Source organism: Schistocerca nitens, unplaced genomic scaffold (assembly GCF_023898315.1).
Source record: "Schistocerca nitens isolate TAMUIC-IGC-003100 unplaced genomic scaffold, iqSchNite1.1 HiC_scaffold_450, whole genome shotgun sequence".
NCBI classification, from domain to species: Eukaryota; Metazoa; Arthropoda; class Insecta; order Orthoptera; family Acrididae; genus Schistocerca; species Schistocerca nitens.
In genome coordinates, this window is record NW_026045983.1 from 378,556 (window position 1) to 396,460 (window position 17,905).

The following is a 17,905-nucleotide window of genomic DNA, read 5'->3' on the forward strand; positions in this document are numbered from 1 at the left end:
TAGGAGCATTTCCTCTGCCTGTACTTACGTTGCGAAGTTATCTGAACTCTGTCATTGTGGCTGGGAGTTCGCGTTTCTCGTCTGTACAACAAAGAGAGGGGAAGACAGCATTATGTTAGGCAGAGGATCGCCTTCTGCCGTCCTAGTGTTTGAATGAGTTTAATTGTGGGTGGAGTTCTTCCATCGTGGCAGACGAGTACGAGAACCATCACTTCGATGCACTGGATGCAATACAGACAGTGATATCGCAAATTGCTTCGGCTTATTAGGGCTATAAAAGCTAAACAGCTGTGATCACGTTAGTTTATTTCCACTGAGGTTCCATACCACCGTAGATCATCTCTAAAAGTAGTGTCCTCTAGTGTTTGGTACGTAGATGATGTCAGTCATTTCACGTTATTGATATTATATCGCGCAGTCAGAATAAGGGGCAGAGTTGGGCAACTGATTAGTAATTTTACTTAGGAAATGTAAACTTTGTAATACAAATGTTTTTTAATCTACAATAAATATATAAGCAGGAACAACGTTTATCATTTAGCAGTATTAGTTGTCTTATTCATTCATTTATGTTTAGGTAGGAATTTACATGTTAAAGTCCATTAAGGGACCTACAGGGTGTTTCAAAAATGACCGGTATATTTGAAACGGCAATAAAAACTAAACGAGCAGCGATAGAAATACACCGTTTGTTGCAATATGCTTGGGACAACAGTACATTTTCAGGCAGACAAACTTTCGAAATTACAGTAGTTACAATTTTCAACAACAGATGGCGCTGCAAGTGATGTGAAAGATATAGAAGACAACGCAGTCTGTGGGTGCGCCATTCTGTACGTCGTCTTTCTGCTGTAAGCGTGTGCTGTTCACAACGTGCAAGTGTGCTGTAGACAACATGGTTTATTCCTTAGAACAGAGGATTTTTCTGGTGTTGGAATTCCACCGCCTAGAACACAGTGTTGTTGCAACAAGACGAAGTTTTCAACGGAGGTTTAATGTAACCAAAGGACCGAAAAGCGATACAATAAAGGATCTGTTTGAAAAATTTCAACGGACTGGGAACGTGACGGATGAACGTGCTGGAAAGGTAGGGCGACCGCGTACGGCAACCACAGACAGCAACGCGCAGCTAGTGCAGCAGGTGATCCGACAGCGGCCTCGGGTTTCCGTTCGCCGTGTTGCAGCTGCGGTCCAAATGACGCCAACGTCCACGTATCGTCTCATGCGCCAGAGTTTACACCTCTATCCATACAAAATTCAAACGCGGCGACCCCTCAGCGCTGCTACCATTGCTGCACGAGAGGCAACCCCTCAGCGCCGCTACCATTGCTGCACGAGAGACATTCGCTAACGATATAGTGCACAGGATTGATGACAGCGATATGCATGTGGGCAGCATTTGCTTTACTGACGAAGCTTATTTTTACCTGGACGGCTTTGTCAATAAACAGAACTGGCGCATATGGGGAACCGAAAAGCCCCATGTTGCAGTCCCATCGTCCCTGCATCCTCAAAAAGTACTGGTCTGGGCCGCCATTTCTTCCAAAGGAATCATTGGCCCATTTTTCAGATGCGAAACGATTACTGCATCACGCTATCTGGACATTCTTCGTGAATTTGTGGCGGTACAAACTGCCTTAGACGACACTGCGAACACCTCGTGGTTTATGCAAGATGGTGCCCGGCCACATCGCACGGCCGACGTCTTTAATTTCCTGAATGAATATTTCGATGATCGTGTGATTGCTTTCGGCTATCCGAAACATACAGGAGGCGGCGTGGATTGGCCTCCCTATTCGCCAGACATGAACCCCTGTGACTTCTTTCTGTGGGGACACTTGAAAGACCAGGTGTACCGCCAGAATCCAGAAACAATTGAACAGCTGAAGCAGTACATCTCATCTGCATGTGAAGCCATTCCGCCAGACACGTTGTCAAAGGTTTCGGGTAATTTCATTCAGAGACTACGCCATATTATTGCTACGCATGGTGGATATGTGGAAAATATCGTACTATGGAGTGTCCCAGACCGCAGCGCCATCTGTTGTTGAAAATTGTAATTACTGTAATTTCTAAAGTTTGTCTGCCTGAAAATGTACTGTTGTCCCAAGCATATTGCAACAAACAGTGTATTTCTATCGCTGCTCGTTTAGTTTTTATTGCCGTTTCAAATATACCGGTCATTTTTTAAACACCCTGTATGATCTGTTTCAGGGGGTAGTCAAGACAGGGCCAAATCTTCATTTTAGCGTTTATTATTTTGTACCGTTGCGCACATTCATTTTAGAACCACCTTCTTGGACAGGAAACAAATCCCTCTTCTTTGTAGACTTGTGTTCAGATGAACGAAATAAATCTCGAGAGCTGCCGTCTTTCCCAACCGGAATTAACCAATGTGCTGTGGCCAGAAAACAGTTCCACTCTTTCGCTAAACAGCTACTTTGTACATTCTACGTCAGATGCCGGTAACAACTAAATAAAGCTTATCCGGTGTCACTTCTACAACGGGAAAAAGTATAATCGATTTCTGGCGAGAATTTTTTGGGGCCTTTCGTTTTGCTACTACTGCCTACGTTCGTCTGAGCAGCTGCCAGAGAGCGCCAGGAAACAGGCGTCACTGCGCACGCGCGGCTGCGACTACGTAGGAAGCCTGTGCTCGGTGCTGTTTGTCTGCTCCGCTCTGCTCACACGCCTTCCGTCGCATTTCCGTTCGGAAGGTCGTGTGTGGTGCGGCATCACGTGATCAGGCGTGGCACTGCAGCCGGGTGTCCGGAGGGGACACACAGAGTTGTTGGACTCGGGGCAGCTTTTTTGTCCCATTCTGTCCGGACGGGGAATGCAAAATTACAAGGCAGTCCATGGCACAATAGACTCTACGACTCAAAATACGTTAATATTTTACTATGTGGCGAGTTTAACAGGGATCTTTTCTTATTTGTTATTTGATATACTGTTATGTAACATTCACGTTTACATGCACGTTGCACTGCTAAAATCTAGTCAGAAACAATAGAAATTTCTTGAAAAAATAAAAAAATCTGTTGCTTGTACAAACGGGAACTACGAACACTTAGGTTTTCATGACTTTTTCAATCTCTCTAAAAATTAACAAGGTTATTTGTGAAACCAAGAAACTGTGCAATTGGCAGTTTATATTCTGCTCCAGAAGTAGATAAAACACTGTGAGCTGCCTGACTATAATTTACTGAAGAATGGCGTTCTGTAAATTTAAGACTTAAACAACGCAAAACAAGAAATGTCGACAAGCCTAGACGTTGAGACGCGTGCTTTCCCCGAGCAGTAGGCAGACGCGCGCGGCCGCCGTCTCCGCGCCCCCTGTGCCGGGCGCCCACATGCTGCCCTGCCAGTCGGCAACCAGCGGACGCGCGCCAGTCTGAGGCGGAGCCTGAAAGTGCACTTGCGGTGTCACCGGCTTCTGCGTTGTGGGGGGGGGGGGGGGGGGGGGCAGGTGGTAATAGCACGGTGGACGGTGGGAAGTGAACACGACTGGAATGATTAGACAAGTCGGCGAAACCTAAGAGAAAATAGTGTCGAATAGTTGAAAGTCGCATAAATTCAATGCTCAAAGGGATGCTACTCCTGCCGCATGTAAATAACAAGAAGGCGCCGCTGAAAGCATACGACAAGCTTCTCTCCGTCATAGGGGACATAATTCGCTCAAGTGACACAGTCTTGAGGGAACAAGTTTCACCAACTCGAAAATAAGAATCAAATCGCAATAAGACTTGAGGATCCATTTTTAAATATGGCGCGGACGTAAACATTACGGTCAACTACTGGTCAACCTGTTACCACAACCATTATCTGGCTCTCACAGTCGTTGCCTTCGCGACACAGAAGCACATCGTCGCCTTTCAGCTTAACGTAGACCTCCCGCCCTGGTACAAATCAGACAGTCTGCACAACGAAGATTTAATGGGGGCGGGAGAGTGCAGATGTTTTGACCGTAACTCTAGTCATGCACTTTGGCTTTTTTACATTTAGCGAAGCGTGTGGCTGTTCCTACCTGTAGATAGTTTGAGAGCTGCTATAGGATTAACGTTACTGCAAAACATACACGGTGTTATCCAGAATATTACGTGCAGCAAGAAAAAGCGACGGATAGTAGCAAATGAAAGTAATGCCCCTAAGTCTGCCTCGTGTCCCACGTAATTCACGCCACACTCACGGCTTACACGTTTCGTTATATATTCCCGGCCTCACCTGCACGACCCCCAGTACGCAATAAACCTGTGCCACCGTCTGATGATCAGTCGCTGGGCGATTCCAAACGATCACCGTACTTACAAAATGGAAGAACTTCAAAAGCTGACTGGTTGTAATAGCGAAAGTCATTCCCAGACGCCATTGTGGGTTCACTGCCGGCTGTGTTATCTCCTCATTCCCCGCCGCTATTTTTGCATTGTTGTCGAGATAACAATCTTCCACAGGGTTTAGTTGTAAATTATTCCTGAAGCCATTTATGACGTATTTTCAATGTATTTCGTAAGAGAAAATAGTCTGCAGTATCGTGTTGCTTATGTGATTGATAAAACGTATCGTCCAGCATTCACTTAAGAGTAAGGTTGTACCGAAATGAAAGTAAGGGGCAGTCCCAAATTTGCTCTATTTCGGGTAGTTCGTGAAAAGTGACGTCATTTTATGATGTTCTGAATTATTATTCACGCCTCCAAGAAACCGACGTTTGTGTAACTGGAAGCTACATGGAAAGCCGTGGAAGCTGTCCAGAAGAAGGAAATGGGCTAATTCCAAGCTCACAGTACCTCTGTAAACTTTAGAAGACTACGTGAAGAGGCACTACGAACAAGATATCAGTGTAGTGCTTATGGGCAGAAACCTTGCGTTTTTGGCACAAACAGACGCTCATCTTGCTGCGGTATTGCAGGAATCTGGACCAGAGGTGGTATGGACTTCAAGCTAGAGGTATTACATATGTAGCATTGCAACTTGCACAACACTAAAAATTACGAAATTTTTTCCACTATGATGAGTTTTCTGCAGGTAAAATCTGGCTGTGATGGTTCGTGAAATGGCGTCCTGAACTCAGATTTCGGACACATGAGAAGTTAAGGGCTCCACAAAGGAGAAACTCAAAGACGATGCAAAAGCCAAGCAATCTGCTGCTGGCATAATTTTCTACTGTGTCGGGACTGGAATCACTATAGCACAGTGTTGATCTAGTAGGGCTTTAACTTTGGAAGCCTATAAGTATGTCCCAAAAATATCTTCACGTTTAATTTTTGCCACGTTAGTATTTAAATTTTCTGACTTAACAGGATGGCATATTGCCACAATTTAAGGAATGCTAGGTCATTCTAGTGGATAATGGGGCACTAACCCTCACACTCCCTAAGGAACCGAAAACAAACTAGAAAAGCAGGCTTCTTTAGACGATGAATCTGGAGGCTTCCATTAAAAAATGGCGCGAAAACATAGTGTTTGGAGGTGACTTTAAATGCACCACAGCAGAGGATGGCCAGCTGACGATGCAAAATCGGTCACACAGAATCACAGGACGCTATCAGCGAAATGCGAGACAGGGGCGTGTGGAGATCAAAGTACCGACACACAAGTGATCTCACGTTTTTCGATATCAATGGAAGCAGTAGACTGGACTGAATCTACGTATCCTGCAACCTTGCCCAACCAGTATGGTGGAGTGGTGACAATTCCTAGGTCTATGAGGCAAGGCTGCCCGCTTTCAGTGGTTCTGTGTGTGTTAGCCTCGTATCGCTCTCTTTAGAATGGTCCACATATCAATAAATGGCATTTCAATCGAAGCAATGAATGCAGCTTGCACTGCATATGCTGACGATTGGGGCCTCTTTCTAATAGACGAATCTGACTTTAAACTAGTACAAGTTTTATTCTCTATTTCAATGAGAAATAGTCAAATCATAAGTTTCCACTGCCCACTGGGTCCTGAAGCTCTGCCACTAACACATTTAAAGTGATCCTTGTGCAGATAATATCTCGCCCCAAAAAGATGATAACATTAAACCGGTCTAAGACAGACTGCTGTCGACGATCTATTGTTAGCTGGACCGCATCAAAACGCTGAGCCAATCAACATCTTCCTGCTACCGAAGGCCCGGTGTGTCGGCCAGACTGTCAGCGTCCCCACACAGGTGGACGGGGCCACTGACCAGGCTGTCAGCTGGCTTCTGTGGCGGGCAGGATGTCGGCGCAGCTCTCCATGTTACTTCGTTCGATTCACATCCCCCCACCCCAAGATCTGCCCAGGAGACACACCACGAATTTCTTCCAATGCCGTAAAATGCACAAAATAGACAACCATTTTACTGCAGAAATACTACCAACTAGTGGCGTATATTAAACAACAGCGCACTTGCTAACGTTTCCAAATACTGAACACGATATTCGCAAATCGACTTTTTGACATAAGTACGTACACATGACGCCGTTCATCTGTTCTCCTCTGATATGTCGGCGCACTGGAACGGTACAGCACGCTCCAGCAGAGGGGAAACAGCCCAGAACTCCATCTCCTTTCCTCATATCGTCAAACACGACGGTATTCACCGCTGATATCGCTCAATAACGGGACGTCATATATTGTGAAACGTGTCCCTATTTATTTAAACTCGTGTTTGTAAATGTTCGATTGGTGTCTGAGAAACTAGTAAAATTTATTTTGATACCTAAATACGTAAATCGCAAAATAGTGTTGAAATTGAATTTTAAGCAAAAGTGTGTGAAGCACAGGCTACACTATGCGAAATCCAGGCTGGCCAGTACATCTAATAATTCGCCTGCGAGGTCAGTCCGTTTTCAAAGAAATTTATGTATGCTATTTCACTGCAAAACAAGTGGCTCACATTAGTATGTTCGCCCTGAATGTTGCTAATCTTTATCTTTACGCTTGCAAACAATCATTGTATCAGAACTATTATTGTTAATTACAGACCGAATGAACATGACATTTAACACAACTCAGTTTGTGTCAAAACTGCTTGAAAATTCACAAGATAACATCTTTCTCAAATCATTTACCGATTTGAAAGATCTGAAATAATATCATTTTTTCACATACACATTCTTACAATCACTATACCTTACAGTGAACATGAACTTTGATGATAATTAAATTTGTTGGCCTACCGGTGCGAACGCAACGCTCGTCTGTTCTGCAACCTGTTACTATTAGGATACTGATGGAACTGTCGAAAACCAAATTTCATTTACCGTAGGTACTTGCGAGTGATAGGCAGTGCCAGACGGTATCTTATCAGTTTCCATAAAAATGTTTCTGCAGCACACAACTCGCGATGTGCAGTGGGAGTAGGCAAGCCCATTCATAAAGGTAGAGATTGAAAAGTGAGGAACAAAAGTTAACCACTGATAAATGAGAAAAAAGACTCCAAGTATTATGAAACGTCCCCTTTTGAACAATTTTACAGGACTGTGCTTAAACTGACACACAATATTTTTAGCGCAATGCAATCTGACTTTCAATAATCTCTACAAGAGAATGGCCCTGACTAACATTAACCTGTACTATTCACAAATCACTTACCTCACAAAAATCTTGGTTACTCCCACTACTGCAATACAGCTAGCGCCACTACTGCCAGCTAAATAAAAGATTCAAACTATGGAAGGCACTAACTACTGATAGGGATAGTTAGCAAATGAAAGATATTAATAGAGAACAAACAATGTATTTACCTTGATATCATCGTATATATACATATATATATATATAGAGCAGTTCATGACAAATTTCAAAACTCCGCCATCTCTCTCCCCACATCCACCACTGCTGGCGGTTCACCTCCAACTGCACAACGCTACGCGCTGTTCACAGCCAGCTGCCTAACACGAGTATTACAACAATGCAAAGCAGCCACAGACTGCACACAGCACAGCCAGTGATTTTCATACAGAACCTAAACAGCCTACTTACATAGCCCCCATGCTCCCCACAAAATAATTTTACAAATTGTTTTGGGCAGTGCCCAATAATTATTTGGTAAAATTTTTCTTAATTACAATAACAAAGAAATCAAATGCACACACTTATTGATACAATGTTGGTCAAAAGCTAAAATTTTCTCACAGTCCATAAAGACAGTCCTGATCATTCATCACAGTAAAATTGCACTGTTCTTTTTTTGTCAAAGTCTGAGCAGTAAAAGACAATGCACACAGACGTAGTGGATTTCCATGCAGTCTTGAAGAAGTAGTGTTGTCCTTCCAACGGAAAGACAGTGCTGACTCGACATGCAGACAGGTAATGGGCCACAACAGAGTAAACCCACAGCAGAGTCAGTCGACATTTTGAAGAATATTGGTAGTTAGGTCATCACAGAGCAGACCCACTGTAGTCCTGGTAGAGATTACGGTACTGGTGGGTCACCAGAGGTGCAGACCCACTGCAGTCCTTGTAGAAATAATGGTATTGATGGATCATCAAAGATGAAGACCCACTGTAGTCCTTGTAGAGATAATGGTACTGGTGGGTCATCAAAGATGCAGACCCACTGTAGTCCTTGTAGAAAGGCCAGCAGCCATCTGTTGTGACTGTGCAGGTGCACAATCACCATTGAAGAGTCTTGCGGATAATATAGCAAGTCCATAACCACCACTTGTGCACTCACAAAGTTTTTGGAATTGTACTTAGAACCAGCAATGCTGTTATCCAGTTCCTTGCTGAATTATTAATACACGTGCAAACACTAACAGTCCCTACTTCTCACATATTGTCCATATACTATGACCAACAGAAATGTGTGCAGTGAAATGATACTTAATTTGTAGAACTTGTGTCAATTACAATATTATAACATGAGAATACAATTACAAAGGTACAAAATACATCATTAAAGAACATAACAATACAGATAACATTTGTAGTAATATGGACTTCACAAAAGAATCGAAATAACATATACATCAGTGTTACAGGAATTATGACATAAGTAGATACATAAAAGATCAGAATAATTATTGAAACATCGACTTCACACATGAGCATTAAAACAAAACAGAATAAATAAAGTCTAAACATCTTTACAAGGTAAATAACATATTATTAATGCCAATTATATTTGAGGATAACAGTATTCCTCTTCATAGTGAATGTAGCTTAGTATTAGAAGAAGAAAAAATTCTATGAAACTACACAGAGACAGGAAGAAAACAAATACACAAGGGTACACAAACACATAGTGGGATAACACAAGGGAAGGACAGGGTTTGTTTTACTGCAGTATTTTGCAAACAAAACTTTCTTTACTTCTCGGAGATCTCCCTTCGTTCTTCATTATTTCCAAAAAGTCCTATCTATACCTGCTTTCTGTACTTTTTTTGTATAACTTCTCAATGCATGTCTTCCAATTCATCGCAACGCTGTCTCTTATATAGTCTTCCCCCTCTTAAGCTAACTTAAATCTACTGAGCTCAGATGCTAAACTAAGGGACGAGGCAATGCAGCAGCACAAAACAATTAACACAAACAGCAATGATCAAAAATACAAATGGCGAAGCAAGCAACATAAATTATAACTAATATAAGGCAATGAGCAGCAAACAAGAAAAATAAATCAGTAGTAAAACTGGCTTAACAGAGTAACACAAATTAAAATTCAGTAGCACTATGCCGGGCAAACAGCAGCAGCAAAAAAAAAAAAAAAAAACTTATCTCTAAACATGACATAGCTCAAGCAGAAAAAATATTACACTAAAAATGGCCATGTCTAATACCTATGTCACATCTTAACACTAGAGTGATGCATCACAATTTATTCTACAAAAGAAATTACCAAGTAATTGAAAAGAAAACTATGATTGCAGTTCCTGTGAAGGTAAATGTCTTTTTGTGCTCACTCATTTTTTTTTAAAATTATTATTTACTCGATCTGTAGACAGAAAATATTTATATTAGTACATCTATAAAATTTTATTTTAACCAATGCTACAGTGCAGCTAGAAACTAGATATATACATAAAGCAAGCCATATGGCATTTCTGTAAATATCATAAATTAAGAGCTCCACAGTGTAATCATATGTTTTCAAGTTCGACCGTGTCGTTTTTGCGATGCTTTCTACAAAGGAATGTCAGAAGCGAGGTTAATGGCCTCTTTTTTTCTCCACCTAATGGCTTTTTCTCCGGGCGGCTGGCCCAGCTGGGCGCCACAATGCATTACATCAAGGTCACTTACCTTTCTTATTGAAATATTTACGACAGCAGTTTCCGCTACAGTGGCAGTCTCATATAAAAAATTTCACAGGTCAAGAATTAGCGTTACAAATCTGTAGAAACGAAATCTTATAGATATAACAGTGTCCAAAAAAATTTTTGCCAGCATTGTGATACATTCACGCATATACACACATTTCATAACTCTTAAAGTACGATTCTTGGTTTCCAACAACCTTTTTCACAAACCATAGTCCCTAACTTCTATTCATTATTCATATACATATAAACACGTAATCAGATTCCTTATATAGCATCAGCTTATTGATCATAAACATACCTCAACAGCATAATACACATCGTCGTCGTAAAAATAACATCATAACACCTCAGTCAAATCTCAAAAACGTCGTAGCATTCTGCAATAATTTCAAACCCTAAAAAATATTCTCTGCTCATTTCAATAGTATCATCTACCTCAAACGTACCTTAAAAATCATGATCTCATACCAAATACATCATTCAAAGCTCTCATAGTATCACAATGGTTCTGAAAAAATATGAACAGTTCACAAAGTACTGACAAAATGCAATTTCATAAGTGTGAAGTTATCCAACGGTATAATTACGTAAACATCTGTCACTGAGGTAGTAAAAAAATGTTTGTTTCTTTGTTAAATAATCAGATAGCTGTGTAATTATGTGTTAGAGAAATATGGTACCGATGTGTAAAGTTGTGTAAGCAAATACCATATTAGCTAGGGCTCCTTGTGCTTGCCAAACACATGATACACAAAGTAAGCGTGTACCACCCTGAGGATTAATGTAATTATACCCTCAGGTGTTACAAATTACAGCAATGGAATGAAATGTATCACGGAAAAACTTCGTATCATTGTACTTCAAATATCTTTAAAAATAAATGTTTTAAGTACAAAATTAATCACTCAAATACGTGTCCTGTAGCGCTAAATGTGCGTCTTGCTGTAAGATAATTCTGTGGAAGTGTCGTAATTATCGTCCTCCGAAAGCTAAGTTCTGCAGAAGTCAATGTACTTACCTCATGATAAACAAAAGTGAAATGCTTTGTGTATAGATATCGTAGTTATTACGCTTATTGTTGTGATGAAGAAAGTACTGTACCGTAACGTATTGTTGTGCCACGAAAAAGGCTGTCTCATTGTTGCTATACCACAAAAGTTACTACTAAAACGTGTTTTTCTTTCCAAAAGAATTCAGAAAACTGTGCAGATATAAAACAGATACAACGCAAAAGCAACATTGTAAATTGTCACTCATTAGTAGCGTCGTGATAAAATCGTGTAGCTGTCACATAAACTAACCTCTGTGTCATCTGGTATCTCACAGAAAGTACTTTAAACCCAGAATGTATTTTCAAGTGAACCAAAATGATGCATTAAAATCTCAAGTTAAAAAAGCACATTATCTCTCAATAAACGGTTTTACGTGTGAAATGTGGTGTAAACCTTTGTTCTTCCTAGTACGCAGAGTTTCAACTTTAACGCAATTGTCAAGTGGTATACGTCGGTAAAGAATACTGGAATTTTTCTCAAGGCTAGCGCCGGGTCATTGTCTGTCTCTTTGTTGGCGCGCATCGTTATTGGGATTTGGAGACCTAACTTCTACAAATTCACTTTGCCGAGAGGGCCCTGCTCTGTTTGAAGCTCGCCAGTTCTGAAAAAATTCAGGTCTGTCGTTATGTCGGTAGTTTACATAGTTTTTTTTCTCTCTGTCATGTGGTGGAGAATTTCTCCTGGAATCGTAACTGCGCGGTGGACCGTTGCGTCTAAAGTTATTCTGTCTCCCTTGATAATAATTGTTTTGGTACCCATATTGTCTGTTTCTATTATTGTCTCTGTCATATTCATTACTACGGAAATGCGATCTTTCCCTGTAATTATTATTACTCTGCCAGTGGTTGTCATATGGATGGTGCCTGTTTTGGTCACGATATGTGTTGTGAGAATAGCCTTGTCGCGTCCAGTTATTATTTCTTTCATCGCGGAATTGTGACAGATGTGACCTGTAATTGTTGTGCTCCTGTTTCCGCGTTCCCCGATTGTCAGTGTCAATTTCCAGTTCTTGTAACAGTCCCTGAAAAGCTTCAATATCGTCTTTGCAACCTCCTGCCAAAATAATATTTCTTAAATGTTCAGGCAATTTGATTAAGCAAATGCGGATGGGTTCTGAAGGGCTGTATGGGTTTGAAAGATATTGATTCTTATGCAACATGTCTTCAAAATATTTCATAAGACTGGAAAATTCTGATTGTTCAAAGTGTTTCATCATCATGATGCTATGTTTTACTCGGTCTTGTGCAGCTTGAGACCAATATGCTGAGAGGAAGGCATGATAAAATTCTCCTTCGCTGTGACAATCGTGAATGACCGATCGCATTCTTACAGCTGGTTCATTCTCCAAGTAGCCACACATAAATTCTAACCTGTGCTCCAATGACCAGTTGGGAGGAAAACAATGAGAGAATTGATGGAGCCACGCTTGTGGATGAATGTCGTTGGCAGAATTCTTAAATTTTTTGAATTTACGTGTAGTAATGAACAGCTTATAGTCAAAGTCATCATGTCGGCGAGTCGCATATCGGTCATTGTTACGTCGTTTCGGCGGTTCCACTTCAAAATTCGGTGCACCTTGCCAATTTCTTTCATAATTTCCGAAATGCGCTGTGTTATTATTTTGTGGCTGTTCCGTATTTCTATGTCCCTCTTCCTGTACTGGAGTGTCCTCTGAAATATGTAATTCTTGTATTACCTGCGTCAACTGATCTTGTACTTCCCGGATTTCTCTTTTGTACTGTGTACTGATTTGATTTTGATTTTGTTTGAATTTTCTAATTTCTTCATACTCTTCAGTGTCAGTGAAGGCTACAGGTGTTGTGTCATTCAGATCATCATCTACCTTTGTAGATAAGTTAGTGACCTGATCCGAAAGTTCGGCTACTTTCTCCGATAGTGAACACATTTCCTCAGTGTGTTTTTCTGAACCAAGTTTCAGAGTGTCCATTTGTGTTGAAATCGAATCTACTGTGTCCTTCAAGTTTTCCTGAGTTTTTGCAAGTTGCGTAACCGAATCGGTAGATGCAACTGAGTCAATTTTAGCTTGCAACGTCTCATGATTTTCATGAACAGTAGTTTGCAGTTCTTTTATGGCTGCTTCGTGATTCTGTAGTGCATTTTCATGACGCGAAAAAATAGGTTTGAAATGCTCATAAATTTGTGTTTTTACGTCATTACAGACTTTTTGACATTTCGATTCAATGTGATGTAACTCAGTAGTTAAATCCTCGCGTGTTTGTTCAAGAGTTTGCTCCAATGAGTCTAACTTTTGAAGATTTTGTTCCATTGTGTCTAACTTTTGAAGATTTTGTTCCATTGTGTCTAACTGTTGCTGTGTTTGTCTCTGGTATTGTTCCATTGTGTCTAACTTTTTAAGATTTTGTTCCATTGTGTCTAACTTTTGAAGCTTTTGTTGTGTTTGTCCCATTTGTTGTATTAATTGTAGTAACAATGCACTGGTGTCTGGAACATGTTCCTCAGTGCTTTTCGGCAGTGAATTTGCACCGGAAACATTCACATTTTGACAAGCAGAAAATGTGTCTTGACTTATTTGAGAAAACGGTGAGGATCCAAAACCTGAATCTACAGTATTTGCGAGATCGTGTCGTGTCATTTCGGATTCCTGAGCCGAGCTATTGCCGACCGATCGATCGATAATGCTTCCCTGCTCACTAATTGTTTCACTGCCTACGCCATTGTTTGCAGCCCGCTCCATTTCCTTATGCACAGTTACCAAATTACTACTTTGAATGTCTGTTAATTCACTACACAGTGGTGCTGCAAGCTACGCTCGTCATCACTATTATTTCTCAGTTTGCTTTGGAGCCTAGTGTTACGTTTTTCACACGCCATTATTGTCACTGTATTTCACACGACAACACAGAAAAATACAATTTGAAGAGCAAAAATAAGAGAACACATTAACATGGTGCAAATCTACATGCGTGCCACACCTGTTTTACTGTACAACAATGAAAGACTGCAACTACAAAGGAGATTTTCTCTACAATTACGCGCTAGCAATAAACAAAAGCTACACTAATTACACAAACTTCAAGAAAAAAACAGAAGATTCCAGTGAGGTTTCCTAGGCTAAGGGTCGACATATGAAACGTCCCCTTTTGAACAATTTTACAGGACTGTGCTTAAACTGACACACAATATTTTTAGCGCAACGCAATCTGACTTTCAATAATCTCTACAAGAGAATGGCCCTGACTAACATTAACCTGTACTATTCACAAATCACTTACCTCACAAAAATCTTGGTTACTCCCACTACTGCAATACAGCAAGCGCCACTACTGCCAGCTAAATAAAAGATTCAAACTATGGAAGGCACTAACTACTGATAGGGATAGTTAGCAAATGAAAGATATTAATAGAGAACAAACATTGTATTTAACTTGATATATATATATATATATATATATATATATATATATATATATATATATATATATATATAGAGCAGTTCATGACAAATTTCAAAACTCCACCATCTCTCTCCCCACATCCACCACTGCTGGCGGTTCACCTCCAACTGCGCAACGCTACGCGCTGTTCACAGCCAGCTGCCTAACACGAGTATTACAACAATGCAAAGCAGCCACAGACTGCACACAGCACAGCCAGTGATTTTCATACAGAGGTGGCGTTACCAATAAAAGAACCTAAAGAGCCCACTTACAGTATAACCTTGCTTCACTAAGCCATAACAACAATATACCCATCCTCAAGTTCTCACACCGAGACAGGTTGGCAAAATATTGCTTAATAAATTTACTATGTGCAATTACTTTCCTAAACACTTGTTTCAGTTGTAAGAAAAAACGTTATATTGGATTCTGCTGCAAAGTTCAGCCATACTCCATGTCCTAAGAATAATAAACTACACAGTTACATGCTACATTACCTTGTAATTTCCCCTTCTAACGTAAGATAAAACCTTGTTTTCATTTCTCAAAATATGTTAGTACAAGATCCTTCTTGGCTAACGTTGTCTCCACTGCACGGCAGGCCAGTTTCCAGCCGAGTACACAGCCAGAGTGTCCAACACACACTGCCTGGTGCTTGTCTCGAGAAGAAGCAACACCTATGGTCTCAGCGACACAGCTACAACGAATATGGCTACAACGATACTACAGGAGTTGAGTGCATTTATCAAATTCACGACTTCATTCACATGTATGGCCAAAACTTCATGAAAATCGACTTAGCATATAGGACAGTGTCTCTTCAAATTCTCACTTAAATACCGGCATGGGGGTGGAACGGAGTAGCTGATAATAAACACTGTAAGAGAATAAGTCTACCGTGAATAGGTTGACAGAATGCTCAACTGCGTAGAAAGATGTCTCAAAGAACGCTAATCTATGTATCTGCCAAAAATTAAATAATTCTAAGTTACTAATATTTGCTAAATATGCTCTTCCAACGTAGGCATTTGTTAAATGGGGTCGTTCTTAGAGAGGATGCGAGAGTGCTGTTTGACGAACCCTGACAATCGTTCAGTTTAACTTTTAATCCTTACAGAACAGACGCAGAACGCATGCTTTTCTCTCCCTGAATCCACACGAAACATTCTGCAGAACGATATGCTCCTCCGATTTAAGTAAGAAATAATTCGTGGCTCTCCATCTGTGGCTGTGTGACTTTCGGTTTGCATTCCTGTCAAGACGTTAATATGTGTACTACTTTACCGGAGCAGTTTGCTTTATGAAGACACATGGTTTAAGTTCTTTTTCAATAGCGCTACAGCTGCACATGCCACATTTATGTCTACATAGTTAACGTCTATATGCATTGTAAAGTTAAAATCGCTACCAGTGCATAACATCGCTTTTTCATTCATTAATATACCTCACTTCATGATCACGCTTGTGATTCGTTATTACTCTTTTCATTTTGTTTCATAACACGCCTGACTTCTGGGGAATGAGGTTATCGGTCGGTGGCGCCACACCGGCCGTGTAGGGATGGCCCCCCGCAACACAAAAGATTATTTTTTTCCCCACATGTGGAGTGATGAAGATTTTCAAAAGCGAACGGAAACGGAAAGAAATAATAAATGCAGAACGATCACTCAGACTTGGTTTATTGCGTTTCACATGAGAAATTACTATAGTACATCTCGGGTAAGGCAAAGACGAAAAATTTTGGTTTCTTCCCAACCGAAATTATGTAGCGTGTTCTTGACGGAGAAAGTGTTACTGACATTCATTGACCTGGCACTCAGTACGAAATAAACAATACTCTACTTCAGGCAGTAATTACAGTTAAATTATGTTGAACCAACCACAGAGCAATAACAGAACGCGGTCTCAGAATTTGTGGCGAGAATATTTACAACATATCGTTTGATTGTCGGTGAATTCTTCTGTGACCTTAAAGAAACGGAGACAATTGAAATACCAAAATGGCAAAGGAATTCCCCTCGGTGAAATACCAAGAACTGACGCATTTCTCAAAAAATTCAAAGCTGATGCTCTAAAGCAGCTTCACAGAGTTCTGTTCAACAGAGTTGGGAAAGTCACTCTTGTGAGGAACAACACATGGAAATTCTGTTGGTTTGACTTTGACAAATGGTCAGACCAGTATGAAAAGAAGAAAGACATTCTGAGGAAGATGGAACTGAGTGTCTTGAAAACTGTTTGTTGTATATTGATGAAAAAGGAAAATGTGATGAATTTTAACATTTATGTTAGAGCCCAAAGGCTGTGGAGCGCCTGTTCCTGGCAGCAGACCACAGCGCTCTACTGCCCAAAAGGCCAACAACAAGAGATATTCAGAATCGGAAAATGAAACAGAGAAAGTGCATAGAAAGAGCTTAAGGGAAGATTCATTGGATGGCGAAGACAACATGGATTGAGAAAAGTAGGACCTTCAGAAATCAGAAAATTAAGCAACACACAAAGAAAATTAAAGGGATAAGGAATATGTGGAAGATGCACCTGATGAAGAATCTAGTAGGAATGATTCAGAATCCAAGTCAAAATCAAAGGAAGGTCACAGAAGCCAATCTAAAAAAAGACATCCAAGAAGGATAATGCTAAAAAGACTCCAAACAAAAAGTCTAAGAAGAACAGGTAAAATAGGGAAATCCTCTCCTAAGAGTGATGACGGGTCTTCATCTGAAGATGAACCCCTCTCAACAAAGTCGAAGGCACCATCTACAGATGAAGAAATAAAGTCGTATGTCAAAGAATTTTTTGAAGCAGCTAACCTTGAACAATGAAGACTGTTTGTAAACAAGTATATGCTCATTATCCACATTCTGACCTGGCACACAACAAGGATTTCGTTAAGGCAACAGTAAAATCATTGATATCTACATGAAGAATATGCTGCTGCAAGTTTTAGTGATTATTGTACTCGCACTTGACATGCATCTTGCAGTATACTATGCAATATTAAATAAAAATGACCACATCAAGAGAATGTTATTTGACTTGGTTATTTCATTTGGTTTATAAAGTAACAAATATGCTCTTGCAGTTGCAAAACCAAAAAACCTTGATAGAAATACCATGGGAATGAGTCCAGACATCTACTGAAATGTGCATGTTTGTTTCAATGTTTCAGCATTCTACATTAATGGAAGGGTATACGTTGGAGAGCCGTTT

At 40.5% G+C, this 17,905-nt stretch overlaps 1 pseudogene; it reads left to right on the plus strand.

Moving 5' to 3' along the window:
• Window positions 1-17,618, plus strand: part of LOC126232137 (protein DEK-like) — a 33,885-nt pseudogene extending 16,267 nt beyond the window's left edge.
• Window positions 17,619-17,905: the final 287 nt, after the last annotated feature.